The sequence below is a fragment of the Leopardus geoffroyi genome, chromosome C1, assembly GCF_018350155.1.
Source record: "Leopardus geoffroyi isolate Oge1 chromosome C1, O.geoffroyi_Oge1_pat1.0, whole genome shotgun sequence".
Classification (NCBI taxonomy): domain Eukaryota; kingdom Metazoa; phylum Chordata; class Mammalia; order Carnivora; family Felidae; genus Leopardus; species Leopardus geoffroyi.
This window is the reverse complement of record NC_059328.1, coordinates 139,370,033-139,387,340: the sequence shown is the minus strand read 5'-3', so window position 1 is coordinate 139,387,340 and position 17,308 is coordinate 139,370,033. Positions and strand designations below refer to the sequence as shown.

Sequence of the window (17,308 nt, the reverse complement as noted above, 5' to 3'; positions counted from 1 at the left end):
AGGGGTGCCTGGGTGGCTCAGTCGGTTAAGCAACTGACTTCGTCTCAGGTCATGATCTCACGGTTCATGGGTTCGAGCCCTGTGTCGGGCTCTGTGCTGACAGCTCAGAGCCTGGAGCCTGCTTTGGATTCTGTGTCTCCCTGTCTCTCTGCCCCTCCCCAACTTGTGTTCTGTCTCTCTCTCTCTCTCTCTCTCAGAAACAAATAACATGTAAAAAAAAATTTTTTTAAACCACTAAATTTTAACTCCTCTCCCCCCATGTTTAAGGTACATGGTGTCACACTTAACATTCTTTTATTTTGTGAATCCTTTGACTGATATTTATAGATATATTTAATTTTACTGCTTTTGTGCTTTCTACTTTTATTCCTCCTGCTTATGGTCTCTTTTCCACTCGAAGAGTCTCTTTTAACATTCCTTGTAAGTCTTGTCTAGTGGTGATGAATTCCTTTAACTTTTGTTTGTCTGGGAAACTCACCCATTCTGAATGATAGCTTTGCTGGATAGAGGATTCCTGATTGAAGTTTTTTTTTTTCCCCTTTAGCACTTTGACTATATAAGGCCAGTCCCTTCTGTTTGAAAAGTTTTTGCTGAAAAATCAGCTGATAGCCTTAAGGGGTGTCCCTTGTACGTAAATGTTTTCTTTCCTCCTGCTATTTTTGAAATTCTCTCATTATCTTGGCATTTTAATTACTATGTGACTTGGTGTGGACCTCTTTGGGTTGATTTTGTTGGGGACTCTCTGTGCCTCCTGAATCTGGATTTCTATTTCCTTCTTCAGATTTGGGAAGTTCTCAGCTATTATTTCTCCAAATACATTTTCTGCCTACTTTTCACTCTCTTCTTATTCTAGGAGCTCTATAATATGAATGTTATTATACTTGATGGTGTCATTATGTTCTCTCAATCTATTTTCATTTTTTATTTTTTTCCTCTTTCCTGTTCAGCTTGATTGCTTTCCATTACTCTGTCCTCCAGGTTACTGGCCCATTTTTCTGCCTCCTCTAGTCTACTAATTATTCCCTCTAGTGATTTTTAATTTCAGGTGTTGAGTTCTTCATCTCTATTTGGTTCCTTTTTTATGTTTTCTATTCTTTTTTAAGAGTCTCACTGAGGTCCTCCATTATTTTCTCAAGTCTAGTGAGTATCTTTATGATCTCTACTTTAAATTCTCTATTAGGTATATTACTTACCTACATTTCATTTAGGTCTTTTGCTGTGATTTTGTCCTATTCTTTCATTTGGAACATATTCCTCTGTCTCTTCATTTTGTCTAACTCTCTGATCTGTTTTTATGTGATAGGAAAAGTCAGCTACATCTCCTGCTCTTGCAAGTAGTGGCATTATATAGAAGAGGTCTTATAGTACTCTGCAATGCAATGTCCCCTGCTCACCAAAACCTGGTGTTTCAGGGGTATCTCCTGTGTGTGTTTTGTGTGTCCTACTGTTGTGGCTGAGCTGCATTTGCTTTCAGTTCAGTGGTCTGCAATGGCTCTCTTTGCCTATTATGGGCAGGGATGTCTACTTTTACCACTGTTGTTCAACACAATACTGGAACTCCTAGCTTCAGCAATCAGACAACAAAAAGAAATAAAAGCATCCACATTGGCAATGAAGAAGTCAAACTTTCACTTTTCACAGATAACTTGATATTTTACATGGAAAACCTGCAAGACTCCACCAAAAAACTACTAGAACTGATATATGAATTCAGCAAAGTTGCAGGATATACAAACAATGTACAGAAATCGGATGCATGTCTCTATACCAATAACGAAGCAGCAGAAAGAGAAATCAAGGAATTGATCCCACTTACAGTTACATCAACAACCATAAAATACCTAGTAATAAACCTAACAAAAGAGGTAAAAGATCTGTATGCTGAAAACTATAGAAAGCTTCTGAAAGAAATTAAAGACAAAAATTGAATTGAATTTAATTAATGAATTGAAAGAACAAATATTATTAAAATGTCTACATCTCCCAAAGCAATCTACACTTTCAGTGACATCCCTATCAAAATAACACCAACATTCTTCATAGAGAAGAAACAATTCTAAAATTTGTATGGAACCAGAAAAGACTTTGAATAGCCAAAGTAATGTTGAAAAAGAAGACCAAAGCTGGAGGCATCACAATTCCAGACTTCAAGCTGTATTACAGAGCTGTAATCATCAAGACAGTATGGTACTGGCACAAAAACAGACACACAGATAAATGGAATAGAATAAAGAACCCATAAATGGACCCACACACGTATGGCCAACTAATCTTCAACAAATCAGGAAAGAATATCCCAATGGAAAAAAGACAGTCCCTTCAGCAGATGTGCTGTCTCTTTAAGGGTGGGGATTCAATTTCCTCTTGTCCTTCCAGCTCTCCTGTAGCTGAGCTTACTGATTTTTAAAGTTCCAGGTGTTAAGCCCCAGTGATTGTAAGAACTCACAAATTATGCCCCACAAGTTTTCAAAGCCAAATGTTACTGAGATTTGTCTTTTCTAGGTGGGTTGTTATGCCTGGGGTGAGGGTATGTTTCTTTCCTCTATCCATGCCCTTGGTGTCCTTCCCTCCTGCAGAAAGTCCTCTGGGTCAGTTTGGCTCTTGACCACAACTCCTACCCTATATAATGTGGCCTCTTTCTATTTCTTGTGGAGAGTCTGTTCTGCCAGTCTTTGGGTCATTTTCTGGGCTATTTACACTGAAGCGGGTATTATATAGCTGTAGCCATAAGATAAAGTGAGCTTAGGATCTTCCTACTTCATCTTTCTTCACTCCCATAACAGTTTATAATGCTTTACTTCCCTTCCTTTTTAGAAGCTCAAAGAAGACACACAGAAAATTTTCTTATTGAAGTTCTGAAATAAGAGGGTACATCTTGTGTAAGTTGTATTATATGAAAACTTTGTGATAATTATCTAAATATATGGGAAATGGCCATAAAAAAGATAAAAATGTACTGATGATATATATACCACATACTGAATTATATATAAGAAAGACTTCACTAGAATTAGCTTTATTAGAATAGGCTATAGAATTAATGTTAAAAACATATAGTGGCTATGTTCATTTTGAAAGATCAACAATGTTTCTTAATTTGAATTCAAAGTTAATTTCTTACCCATGAAAATAAAAAAGTAGCTCTGGTTTGAATCAAGATTAGCAAAGGAAAAACTAACTCAGTTCATTTACAAATATAACTACCAGTACAATTATAAATGCAAATACGATGCCATCTCTATAGTCTTTAGGGAATCTCATTTGTTGATGTATATAATATGGATACAAGCCTCAACCATAAAACTGTAAAACTAATATCTGAACTCTGAGCTCAAGTAAACCAACAAAATGATAGATATTGTTTTATAACTTTAAATTATAGAGCTAAAGAGTAGCTGGGCAAAAGTATTATCAAGAAACATCTATGTTCAAGAAATGGTACTACCAAATCATTGTAAGCAAAATATGTACATCTATTAATAGAGCGTATCTTGTCACAAGTGAAACAACCTCTTTCCTAGGAAAAGGAAATTCTCTTGTTTTTACAATCAATTTTTCTTCCCTAACTTTATTCTCAGTTCAAAAAAATATATGACAGTATTATTGTTTGAGTTGTGTTACCTCTCCCAAAATATGTTTAAATCTTAATCCTTGACCCTTGAATGTGACTTTGTTGGCACATAGGGTCTTTGCAGATGTAATCAAGTTAAGATGAGTCATGCTGATATAGGGTGGGTTATAGTCTGACTGTGGCCTTATAAGAAGAGGAGAAAAGACATAGAAACACATGGAGAAAACCATGTGATAAGGGAAGCAGAGATTGATGTAATGAGCATAAATGGAAGAATGCCAAGATTGTTAGGCAACACCAGAAGCTAAGAGAAAGGCATGTAGCAGATTCTTCCCTATAGCCTTTAAAAGATCATGGTCCTGCAGAGAACTTGATTTTGGACTTTCAGCTTCAAGAACTGTGAGAAAATAATTTTTTTCAAAATTTAAACCACCCAGTTTGTGGTAATTTGTTACAGCAGACATAGGAAACTAATAAAAAATCCAAACTGCCTGTTTACTTTTATTTTTCTAGTGGAAATATCAGTTTCTCAGACTAAACACCTGATCAATGTATACATAAAAGATACTTAATCCCAAGAAGAAAATTCTTCAAACCACTCTGCCTTGCACATGGAATATTTCTGCAAATAATAGTGGTTGATATAAAGTTAAAATTTTAGAGCAGGCAGTGAGTTGATGAGTACCCTAGTAAAATTACTTACAAAGTTTGGAATGTATAGTTTTCATGAGACTCAAAGGTTAACAATCATTTTTCCTAACAACTATGATTTTAAACAGTGATTTTTTGATAAACTGCATTTTCACATGTTTAAACATAAACTGCTTGTTGGGAAATTTCAGTAAACAAAATTTAGTTCCGGTACAACAACATAATGGTGTAAAACAAATTTGGCATGGGTATAATGGGAAAATTAACTATTTCTTTTGTAAGAGTTGAGCTTACCATGAGGAAATCTGTTTTCAATCATTTTAAAAAAGGAGAATAACTATATCGCCTATTTATTGAATTATGAGCTACGGCAAATGCTAAATACCTAAGATTTTTAATTATATCACCTATCTCATTTAATTCTTGAAATTACATTACCATTCAAATTTTAAAAATTTACAAATTGTGGGTCAAAGAGAACCAATAATTTGTCTATGGTCACACAGCATGGTAGGTGTGGCAGAGTGGTGGTTAATTAGTTAGTGTTACTATGTTCTTTGAATTTGACTTATTATATACTGGACTCATAAGTTATACCTGCTATGCTCTAATTGTCTTTCTAGGTACTAAAAGTTTTTACAACTATAATATTCAAATAAGCCTTAAAATATGGCAAAAAAATTAAATAGCACTTTTGATTAGAATTATAAATATCTGTGGCTTATTAATGACATGGTCATAAATAGAATGTGATTCAAAGAGAACAAATGACTGGTTTTTAGTATAATGTGGAAGATATATAAATTACAGCTATCTGACAGAAGATATGTTGCTTTCGGGGTACTTGGGAGGCCCTGGGGTACCTCTGATAGCACAGAGCCTGCTTGAGATTCTCTCTCTACCCCTCCCCCCATTCCCATTCCCTCTCTCTCAAAATAAATAAATAAATAAATAAATAAATAAGTAAGTAACATTTTTTAAAAAAAGATATATTGCTGTGGTTAAAGAAAAACTTAGATAGAATATGATATGTGAATAAGTCAAAAAAGGAAATATTAGGGAAAATTTGACAAAAATAGGCTGCTTATGGAGAAGCAGTGTTTATGGAAACTATTCCTACTAATTTAGCAATGGTCAGTTTTAAGTATTTTCTTAAAATAGTTAAGTGGATTGTATCAAACTATGAAAAGTTTTAAATCACGATTAAAGTATAATTCTAAGAAAACAAGTTTTAGAAACAACCACTGAAAGTGTGTAGAGCGTCATATGAACTTCCTATCCCCGAGAGCTGTTCTACTAGATTGGTTTGCTAAAGGAAGCAGTGGAAACTATTTCTTTGAAGATCCTTAGGAACAGAAGGCACACATTGCCAGCAGTTCAGAATGGGTTAGGTGTGTCTCTGCCAGAAGGCAGCCAGTGGATAGCCACTCTTGGTTCTCCAAGCCCAGTGACTACATAATAATGCTATTCTTATAACTGTGGAGGCAAGGGCAACACAGCTGCTTTTTCCTTTCTTTGGTGATCAGGATTTGCTGTCCAAAAAGTTGCAGAATAACGTGAATGTAATTAGATGAAATTTTCCCCAACAGGAAATCAAGAATTAATTCTGACTCTAGTTACTGAAAGAAAACTCAGAAGCTCTGCGCTGGACTTTTTAAACATTTATGTCCTCCTTTACTTAGAAAGTGTTCCTCTATGTACAACTTAAAAAGCAGACTCGTTTGCTAGATGACCTCAGGCCTATGAGTTGAATTAGTACTAAATAAGAAATTCTGAGCATATCTACAGTTTCTTTGTTTGTATAAAATCCTTTGAAAAATTCAATTTTAGTGCATTCTACTTAAATTTTTATGAGTTTATTTTTTATTTCATTTCATATTCATCTACTTAAGGTTTTATATTTCATGAAGGTGGCAAAGGCAGATTCCTTATATTTATACTTTTTTTCTTTAAAATACAGTCAATTTCTTTCCAAGCAAACTTTCCCTTTAACTGGTAATGTAATTAATTTCAATTTTGAAGACGGCACTGTGGTCCACAATCCTTGGCTGACTACTCTTCCAAGAACAATAAGAGCTGCTGAGAAAGGAACTAAAAGTTCCATGAGTTCTTTTGATGCAGGATTCTCACAAAATATAAAGCTGTGAGGAATGTAAAGAGATGACTTTCCAAGATTTTGGAGCACTTCAGAATAGTTGTTAAAAATAAGTAAGAAAAAATGCTGGAATGAAACAAAAAAATTTCATAAACGGTATGGATCATTCCAACCAAATAAAAAATAATTATAATCCCCCAAACTATTTAGTATTTGTAGTTAGATGATAGATGTGTCCAAGATGGATACAAATAGCACTGTTTTCAAACATGGGTGCTTAGTTTCTGTTACTTAAATAGCTTAACTATAAGAAATAGCCATATTAGCTATGCTTCATATATAAAATTGTTATATTAAAGAACATTTTATTTTTCCATTAAAATGCAAGATAATACTACTTATTTCTACATACTTAACAACAGAAATCTCATAGTATAAATATTTCATTGCTTGCCTCCAAAGAATTGTTGACATCCTTTGTGGCCATCTGCCAAGGTGGTCATTCCTTTGTGTGTGATGGAATTAGAGAAGTATCAGGGTTCTATGGATTGATGAAAGAAAGTATTCTGTGCTCTTGGCTTCTGATATTTGTTTCCTTGGTCCTGTTAAAAAGGAAACAAGAGTGAATTTACCAATTTTGAACAGATAGCCAGTTATTGTGTATTTCTTTAGATTCACATTTAAGGACACTTTGAGATGTTTATGAGTTCTCATTAAGAATCATAGAATTTTAGCCTTATACACAAGTTGCTAAATTTATGACTGCAAGCAAGAAAGAGCTATGTCAATCAGATGATTCAATCCCCATACTTTGCACTATAGGAAACCAAAATCCAAGAGGTTAAACAACTCAAGCAAAGTTACAGTCAATTAGTGTCAGGGCTAGTATGAAGAAACAGTTCTTATTACTTCAAGTTTAGGGCTCTTTCTTCTGGTTGTCTCTTAGCAGGTAGAAGAGAATAATCTTTGGAAGAGGGAGATTGGGAAAAGCATTATCATGACCAAGCTAATTTCTCAGCCTTAATGCTTACAGAAAATTCTGGAAACAACAAACAAAAAAACGCAATAGTTTAGTAATATTTAGATAAATTCATAGCGCAGCATTTGCTCAAAGAAATATTTTATTAAAGTACGACTAAGATACTATTTTATTAATAAATTAAACTTTACCATTAAATTTCTGAATTTCAAACAGAGCTAGGATCCTTTATTTTTCCAAAAGAATGCCATTTTTATTATTCACAGAGAAAAAGAGTGATGTTTTTAAAAAGAAAATTGTATCTTAGATACTGCCTTGATCAAAACCCTCCAAAGATTTCCCGTAACAGTTGTGATAAAGTCTTCTCCTGAGCTACATGATTTGGCCCCTGTTTATCTGTCAGCCTATCTCATAACTCTCTTCTTGCTTGGTATTCTACAGCCTTACTGGCCTTCTTGCTCTTCCTCAAATATGCTAAGCACACTTTTGGTTTCTGTATTTGACCTTTGTCTTCCCTTAGACTGGAACACTTTCCCCAGATAGCCAAATGTTTGTTCCCAGTAACTGAAACACTTTCTTTTCTCTTAAGAGCATCATTGCATGTTTCAAGAATCTGCTCAAAAGTCACCTCCCAGGGCGCCTGGGTGGCTCAGTCTGCTGGGCATCTGACTCTTAATTTTGGCTCACTCTGTGGGATTAAGCCCCATGTTGAGTTCAGCACTGAGTGTGGAGCCTGCTTAGGATTCTCTCTCTCCCTCTGCCCCTCTACTTGGCTTGTGCTGTCTCTCTCTCTCTCTTTCTCTCTCTCTCTCTCTCTCAAACAAACAAGCCAACAAAAAAGTCACCCTTCAGAGATGCCTTCTCTTATTACTCCAGTCAAGCAACCTCCAACACTCACCCTTCCTTCCCAATAGGACCCCATTCTTTATGCCTATATCTGCTTCATTTTCATTCATGGTATTTATAATTTGTGATGTTATATAGCCCAACACAATCCTTATAGGGACCACGTATATTTTTAGAATTAAGTATTATTTGAGTTTTTAAAGGTAATATGGTACATGTACTGTAATTAGGTAACATGCTCCTCCTTCTGTATCTGAGAAGTCTAGTAGGTTAATATATTTACAGCAAAACATTTACACATTCTAAGTGGGATTTTAAAAAAGACCATAGCCTCATACAAGTTTCACTATTAAATGAATTAAGATTATGTCAGGTTTTACCACAATATGAATTATAAACACCTTCAGTTTCAGAGCTTTTTGATTTTGGAATTTCACATAAGAGATTGTGGAATATCCTATATATTAATTTGTTTACTGCCTCTCTTGTATATTTGTATTCCATGAAACACAAAGGAATGACCACCCGGTATGCTCACCAGACCAGAGATTTTTGTTTTTTGTTTTTGTTTTTTTTCTTTTGCATTATAACTAAATCCTAACCTGTAAGAATATATTTCTTCTCAATTGAAAGAATAGTATAAAAATCATATTTTAAAAGCTTCTTAAAATTACTTCTTCTTTTAAGGTTCATTAAAAGAAAAATATGATAAATGGCCTTTCAATAAAACTATAGGAAACAACACCTGGGTTGTGTGATACAGTGGCAAGAATTTTCAACTAGAATTCTAGGGATCTAGGTTTGATCTTCCTTGCATTCCCATTTTCTAGTTAATTCCTTATCTATTTATCATTCACACATCCATCCTTATCCATCTAGTTCTTTCTCTTTCATTTAGGTATCTCACGATTCTTGGCTGAATGCATTATCTGTGAAACAAGAGCATAGAACTCAGTGGTCTTTAGTAGTTCTATGATTCTACTAACAGTTAAATAATTGAGCTAGTAATCACTCTATCACAGTTGGCTAACCAGTCTGAAAGATACATACATAACCTTGCTCATCTGATCACAATAACAAAAATAGATACCAGTTTTAAATTAAATTTTAGCATGTCTGCTCAATGCCAATGAAATGCCATTTGTGTCAAATACATTTTATGTCACATACAGTCCTGAGCTTTTGTGTGAGTTTCTTCATAAGAGTATGCCCAATAATAGCAAGTATTTATTGATCATTTACTCTGTGCCAGCCACTATCCTAAGCTCTTTACAACTTACAATGATTCCATCAGATAGGTAGTAATATTATCCCCTGTGGTATATTGGATCATTCCTCCCTTTCCCTCATATACCTCCATGGAAGGTATATGTGTACCTCTCTGCTCTTTGACTTTGGACTCAGCCATGTGACTTGCTTTGACCAATGGGATAACAGCAGACATCATGCAAACAGAACCTTGAAATATGCTTGTGCAGTTGCACTTCTTCCCATTACCTTGCTTCTCACTCTGAGACAAAAATGCTTTAGTTAGCTCCAAGGAATATGAGCGACATATGGCTCAGACTTAGATCCATCCTCCACTTGAGTCCATTTGAACCCAGCCTGTGATCATACTTACTTCAACTTACTTGCAGTCTCCTGAGCAAAAACTAAAAGCTTATGGTAGTATGCCAGTGAGATATTATGATAGGTACTACAGCAAAAGCTCACTGATAAACTGCTTTTTTTAATAGACAATAAAAATGATGGGCAGAGACTGAGTAACTTGTCGAAACTTTTATAGTTACTTAAGTGATATGAGAGATGAAGCCATGCAGAGTCTCGCTCAAGGGTCCACACTCTTACCACCTAAGCTATAGTGCCACTACGTTATACTAGCTGTATTATATGATATTAAGCCATTTATTAATATAGCAACAGGTGATCTGGTACATATTAAAATTCATAATTATAAAGGTAGTCTTGTTGTCAATAGACAAAGTTGTCTTGCAGTGAAACGTTTCTTCTTAAAAAATTAGTTAAGTACAAGAAATGTACTATTTCCTAGAAGCAGATTAATAAGTCTACATACATATCTCTTGAGGTGGCTTTCCAGCTCATTCTGCTACCATACAATGGACCTCAGTGCCGATATCTCTAGTACATGATTCCAGCCCCTGACCTTGGCTAATTCAGACATGCATCTGTGATCCAAGCTGGATTAGTCCGGTTCCTTTCTGATATTTTGAAATCTGGGCACATGACTGGGAGCCACCATCAATGGACCTACTCTGGAGAAAATTGAAATCACCAGAGCTACGCCTGTTACTTTCTTTCCCACCTGTCAATTCCATGACAGTACCTCCTCGGAAAAATGCGTTTTTTGACTAAGCTTATTAGAACCTGTTTTCCTTGTTGTAACCAAAAGAAATTTAACAGAACAGATTTTTAAAAAATACATTGTTTTTATTGTAATTTAAAAATGCAGACTAAAGATTTCTTAAAGAGGAGACCAAATAAAGTTTGCAATTGTTTTACATTTTATTAATTTTGCAATTTATAGTTACGGATTGTGTGTTTCCTGATAACCAGTTAAAAATCTTTCAATATATTAAGAACCATGGGCTATCTGTGAATAGAACTACATTTCAGTAAAGTTGAATAAAGTCAATCTTTCTTTGTAATTCTATGTATTTTATTTTATGCATTAAAAAACATTTTGTTTATATATGGCTTCCCACATTCCTTTGATAACAAAAATCACGTAAACATATGGAATTATTTGAATTACTAATTCAACTCAGACACTACATATGAGACTCAAATACATTCCAGACATTGTTTTGAGTCCTGGGGATATGCAAGGACAAAACGGTCTCTGCTCTCACAGAGTAGTGATAAGAAAGAATATGTGGAATATAATTTGAACATTTTACAGTACCATTAGTAATGAACCTAGAGATCTATGTAGTTAAAAGATAAAAGTAGCTTAAAAGTGTGAGAATATGGAGGCAAAATGCCTGGAGAAAATTTATGTGCAACCCTTAATCTATTTCTAATCTTTAAGAGGGGTATATCAGCATAGGGAGCTCTGTCAGAAATCATATGTAAGAGTACATAAAAAGTGCAACCACTAACGCAATGGCATATTTATGTTACACTTTTCACTTTACCAGTGATTTTCATATCTCAGTGATTTCATATTACAACATGACCTCTTAATACCTCCTTGGGATGAACAGGTACAAATTGAACACCTTTTGTCATCAAGCATATGCTCAAATTACTAAGAACTTTGGAATGGTGTGAAAGACTTGGTAGTGGAGGAGTTTAAGGATTACTTAAAGCATATTTTCTCAACTGGTGGATTTAACCATTTAGAGCAGAGGCTGGCAAACTTCAGCCCAGAAAACAAATCTGGTCTGACACCTTTTTTTGTATGACCTGTTAGCCAAGAATGGTATTTACATTTCTAAATGGTCTAAAAGCATAAAACAAAAACAAAAACAAAAACAAAAACAAAAAACCTTCTATGACATCTGAAGATTATATAAAATTCAAATTCCAGTGCCCATAACTACAGCTGGAACACAGCCATACTCATCTGTTAATGTATTGCTTAATGCTACCTTCACACCTTAATAGCAGAGCTGAGTAGTGCTGGAGATATGTTGGACTGTGAAGGCTAAAATATTTACTACTGACTTTTCACAGAACAAGTTTGGTGACCCCTGACCTAGAAGATCACAGTTTTCCAAGGAGTTCATAATGCTAAAGGCAATAATGACATCTATTTAAACTTGTAATAAAAAATAATAACTGCATAGTTAAATATTTCTTCCCCTTAAGAGCATCCGAGGCAGATGAGTGAATGACTATCCTAGGAACCTCAGAAGTGTGCTTCCCTCTAAGCCCCTAGGCTGTTCATATGGATGACCTCCTTGATATCATGGTGTCTGTGATTATTATACAAGTTTAAACTGTTTAGCTCTCAGGCCTACTTTTGAAACTTACTGTCACATAGACTGATGATTAAAGATAGGAAGCACAAAGAACTTCTGGTGACATATAATTAATGAGTAGCATAAAATTTCTACGAAGCCTATAAATTTGCCTTCAGACAACCATCATCAAATCTATACGTTGCATTTATCTAATCAAAAGGAACTTCTAGAAGTCTCAAATACTTTTTAAAAAGTCAAAATTCAAAAGAATATGATCCTATCCCAAATTTTCTTGAGCGAAATAGCCTTTTTTTTTAGGTTTATTTATTGATTTTTGAGACAGAAAGAGAGAGAGAGAATGAGTGCATGCAAGCAGGGGAGGGGCGAGAGAGGAAGAGAGAGAGAGAGAGAGAGAGAGAGAGAGAGAGAGAATCCCAAGCAGACTCTACACTGTCAGAGAACAGCCTGATACTGGGTTCAAACTCACAAAACATGAGATTATGATCTCAGTGGAAGTTAAGAGTCGGATGCTTAACTGAATGAGTTACCAAGGCACCTTCCCCCACAAATTTTTTTTTTTAAGTAGGCTCCTGGCTCAGCATGGAGCCCAGCACGGGCTCAAACTCACAACCCTGAGATCAGGACTCATGCTGAGATCAAGAGTCTGATGCTCAACAGGGGCGCCTGGGTGGTGCAGTCGGTTAAGCGTCCGACTTCAGCCAGGTCACGATCTCGCGGTCCGGGAGTTCGAGCCCCGCGTCAGGCTCTGGGCTGATGGCTCAGAGCCTGGAGCCTGTTTCCGATTCTGTGTCTCCCTCTCTCTCTGCCCCTACCCCGTTCATGCTCTGTCTCTCTCTGTCCCAAAAATAAATAAACATTGAAAAAAAAATTTTTTTTTAAAAAAGAGTCTGATGCTCAACCAACTGAGGCATCCAGGTGCCCCCAAATTTTCTTATTAGAAATTAAAAACAGTTCATTTCAAAAGCATAGAAGATAAAGAACTCGAAAAGATGAGATCATAAAAGCAGTCTGGCACCTACTTTTGATGTTGTAGCTTAGAGTTACTTTTCAACATACATTTAAAAACTCATTTGGCCACAAAGTCAAGTATTATTTAAAATGTCATAATTTTAGATTTACTATTGCATACTATTGTCAAATCATTTTCTCTCCACATAATTAAAAGTAAATTAAATGAGCAGGTCACTTACTAGCAGTGAAACCATTTGAATGTCTCTATTATGTGTATTAAATATTAGTTTACATTGAAAATAAATTTTGATTGGGGTAGTTAGGTGCCTCAGTTGGTTGAGGAGCTGGCTCTTGGTTTTGGCTCAGGTCATGATACCAGGGTTGGGGGATGGAGCCCTGCATCAGACTCTGAGTGTGGAGCCTGCTTGAGAGTCTCTCTCTCTCCCTGCCTCTCCCCAACTTGCATGCTCGTGCTCTCTCTCAAATAAATAAGTAAAATAAATAAGTAAATGAATAGATAAATAAATAAATTTTGTGATGTAATTTTTAACAATATAGTTTAAGTGATAATGTTTATTTACTCGTTCATTCATTATTCTTTCAGCAAACAAACAGATGAGTACAAACTCTTTGACAGCTACTGTAGAAAAAAGTTAAGAAATAAATGACAGGTCTTGCTTTCAAGGAATTTTCAGGCCAGAGGCTGGAAAAGAGACAAGTATACAGAATGTTCAAATACAATTTGATTAAAATTCTCTAATTGATGTAAGGTAAACTACTGATAGGTGTAAAAAAAAAAACTGCTATATTATAATCTAGAACAAAAATGAACTTGCTTCCCAACACAGCCTAGTCGTTAACATCACTGAGCTGAACCTGCTGCAGCTAGAAATGCTCAAGAACCAGCTGGACCCGAAAGTGGATTTCTTGTCCAGATCAAGGACAAGATGCCCAGATCAAGGTGGTACAGACCAAGTGTGTGGAAGCCAAGGACTGTCTAAACATGCTGAACAAGAACAACGAGGGGAAAGAATTACTCGTCCCACTGACCAGTCCTATGCATGTCCCCGGAAAACTACATAATGTGGAACATGTACTCATTGATGTGGGAACAGGCTACTACGTAAAAAACGAAAATGAAGATGACAAGGACTTTTTCAAGAGGAAGACAGATTTCTTCACCATGCAAATGGAGAAAATGCAGCCAGCTCTGCAGGAGAAGCATGCCATGAAACAGGCTCTCATGGAGATGATGAACCAGAAGATCCAGCAGGTCACAGCCCTGGGGGCAACTTAGGCTATTGCCAAAGTCTGAGAGCTTTGCCAAAGCCTGAGAGCTTGTTTCAGAAGTGGGGCAGAGGGACCCTGCTTCAGGAGCCTGGGACTTTGTGGGCACAGCTTTCTGGGGTAAGGGAAGAGAAGGGTCTTATGTTTAATCTTAATAAATGTGCCAGTTGGGGGAAAAATGAACTCAGTTCCTAGAGGTGAAGACAGAACAGGGAGAATGAATTAAGAGATTTTAATCAGCTATAAACCACTGGGCATACTGACCAATGAGATGAGGAAAGTAAGACAAAGACTTAAAATTATTGCCAATAAGGGTGTCCTTTATTTAGACATATATAGAGAAGGAAAGAAGTGTCCACTGAATGCTACAGAGAAAAAAGGATAAATTGAATATTCCCTATAGATGACCAACTTTTCCTTCCCTTTTAATTTCCAGATACTATAGACAATCCCTCATCCAATACTTTTTGGAGCCAGATGTGATGTGATTTGGAATTAAGAATTTTGTAAATTTTGAAAGGCAAGCGTAAATCTTTTAGAACTATTAAACAGACATACAGAAACTTTTTTTAAAACACAAATTTTTAATTCTACAACGTACATCAAAGACTGCTCAGTACTAAACTATAATTTCAGGCTTCTTGTCACTGAATATTAATAAGTGATTATTAATTAATAAGTGATTATTATCGATTATTAATAAGTGATTATAATTAATTATTAATTATTAATAAGTGAAGATTACTAAGAAGGCTCTCATTAACTGATAAATAGATATACAAAATGTAGTATAATCCATACAATAGAATGTTATTTGGCCATAAAAAGGACTGAAATTCTAACACATGCTTACAAGATGGATGAACCTTGAAAACATTATGCTAAGTGAAAGTCAGACACAAATATCCACATACTGTATGATTCTATGTATAGGAAATGTCCAGAATAGGGAAATCCACAGTGATAAAAAGATAACTGGTCGCCAGGGACTTGTAGTAGAGGGGAATGGAGAGTAACTGCTAACAGGTGTAGGGTTTCTTTCTGAGGTGATGAAAATGTTCTGAAAGTAGGTAGCGGTGGTTGATGTACAACATTGTATATATACTAAAAAGAACCAAAGTGTACAATTTAAAATTGTGAACTGTGTAGTGTATGAATTGAATCTCAATAATGCTGCCACTAAATTTTTCTTAAGAATGAATTCATTTGATCAGATAATCTTCAGTTTCTAAAGTATTTAAAGTGAACTGCCAAGACAAATTATACTAGAGAAATATTTCTGTTCATGACTGAATAACTACATTGATCTTATAAAATATACCTAAAAGAAAACAGAAATATAGTTCTTCAGATATTTCACATTTAAAAATCTACACATACATAAATAGGTCTAAAAATGGAGCACACATAATTAGTATGTATACAAAAAGAAACATAGGGAAAGAAACAAATAATAAAGTAAGCCTGGGCTAGACTATAGTACGTCCTTACCTCAAAGATGTAACAACTAAAAATTTCTATCAAATGATGAAAGCAGTCACAAAAAGTTAATATGGCAATTTTCTCTGTAAATCCAAAGTCCAAATTTATTTTATTCCAGTTTAAGTTGGAGAATGTTTATAAACCAATATTAAGCTACTTTTCACTGTAGACAATGGCTTTTGGAAATGAGAAAATTTTAAATTGAAGATTCAACCAGAAAAATGAAAGAATAAAGAAACTAGAATCTGTCTGCACTTGAACAACCTTAAGTTTTAATTTATAAAAGATGAATTATAGAGTAAAAATGAAAAAAGAAAACAAAGAAAAAGCAAAGCCCACCAAAATTATGTTCATCAGTTGGGTCCCTGACTTGATGTTCTATCAGGCTTGTGCTGAAGATGGTTTGGGTAGTAAGATCCGCTAAATGGCCTCTTCTTCTAGCAGATCACAAGTAGTCAACAAAGGGTAAAAAGAGAAATGTACTTCAGTAGATTAGGAAAAGCTACACTGAATTTACACTGCATAGTCTTCTCTTGTATATATACGTATATAGACATATATAACATTTATACATTTATATATATGTGTGTGTATTATACATAAGCAAATATCTAAAAACAATTTTTTTAGAGTATAACTAATAAAATGTAGGTACAATTGAAAATTTACAAAAAAAAAAAAAAAAACAGTATATGTAGCAAAAAACCAACATACTTTCTTTAGTATTCTTAGAAAATAAATTGCAACGGGATAAAATTCTTACCAAATTACCAGTTTATTTAGTCATCTAAATTGTTTTTTATAATTTATGTTTTATTCACATTGAGCAATATAGGTAAAATGGATAAGTTTTGATTTATAAATACAACATGATAATATGATTACTAGATTCTGTTATATGACCATGAGCTAACTGCTCCCAATATTTATCCCAATATGTGGTAAATCACAAAAACATTTAAAATTCTCCTTTGTTGTTTTGTCCTTTTAAGATCACAATATAAGTTTAATGTTATGATAATGTTTAATAACAAAGTATAAAATATAATTGGATCTAGATAATTCAGCAACTGTGAGCTTCCCAATCATTTTTAAAAAACTGCTATCTCTTGAATAGCTTGTATAATATAATATGGCATGTTTGAAGTATTAGAAAAAGAATAGTAGTCTTTCATAAATGGCATACTCTTAACATTGGAGGTAGAAAGGAATGATAGGAAGGGTACATATATGTTAAGATAACGTAGTAAGTAGCAACTGATTTGTATGAAAATTAGCCCGTAGGTATTAATATTTAGGATGAAGAAATTGGGTAATACTTGCAGCAGGAAATTAGGAGTTTTATGGCTTTACTTTTCTTTTTGAAATGAAAATGATATTAAGATCTATTATATAACATAAAGATACTGTGATCAAATAGTATTTATTAAGCTTCTTAAATAAAGTCTACATTAGACTTTTAGTTGGAACTGCAAAAGCAATAAAAAAACTAATGCCTT

General features: G+C 34.6%; 1 protein-coding gene and 1 pseudogene across 5 annotated transcripts in view; one reads left to right on the top strand and one right to left on the bottom strand.

Moving 5' to 3' along the window:
* The window catches only part of MBD5 (methyl-CpG binding domain protein 5), a 449,013-nt gene that overhangs the window by 221,406 nt on the left and 210,299 nt on the right, over window positions 1–17,308 (bottom strand). For 3 of the 5 annotated variants that reach the window (XM_045479727.1, XM_045479733.1, XM_045479728.1), the window contains exon 3: window positions 6,772–6,919. The exons of the other annotated variants lie outside the window; for them this stretch is intronic. The gene's annotated coding sequence lies outside the window, so the exon portion shown is untranslated. The remainder of the gene's footprint in view (window positions 1–6,771; window positions 6,920–17,308) is intronic. 5 annotated transcript variants of the gene reach the window in all.
* LOC123596886 lies at window positions 13,705–14,828 on the top strand (annotated as a pseudogene).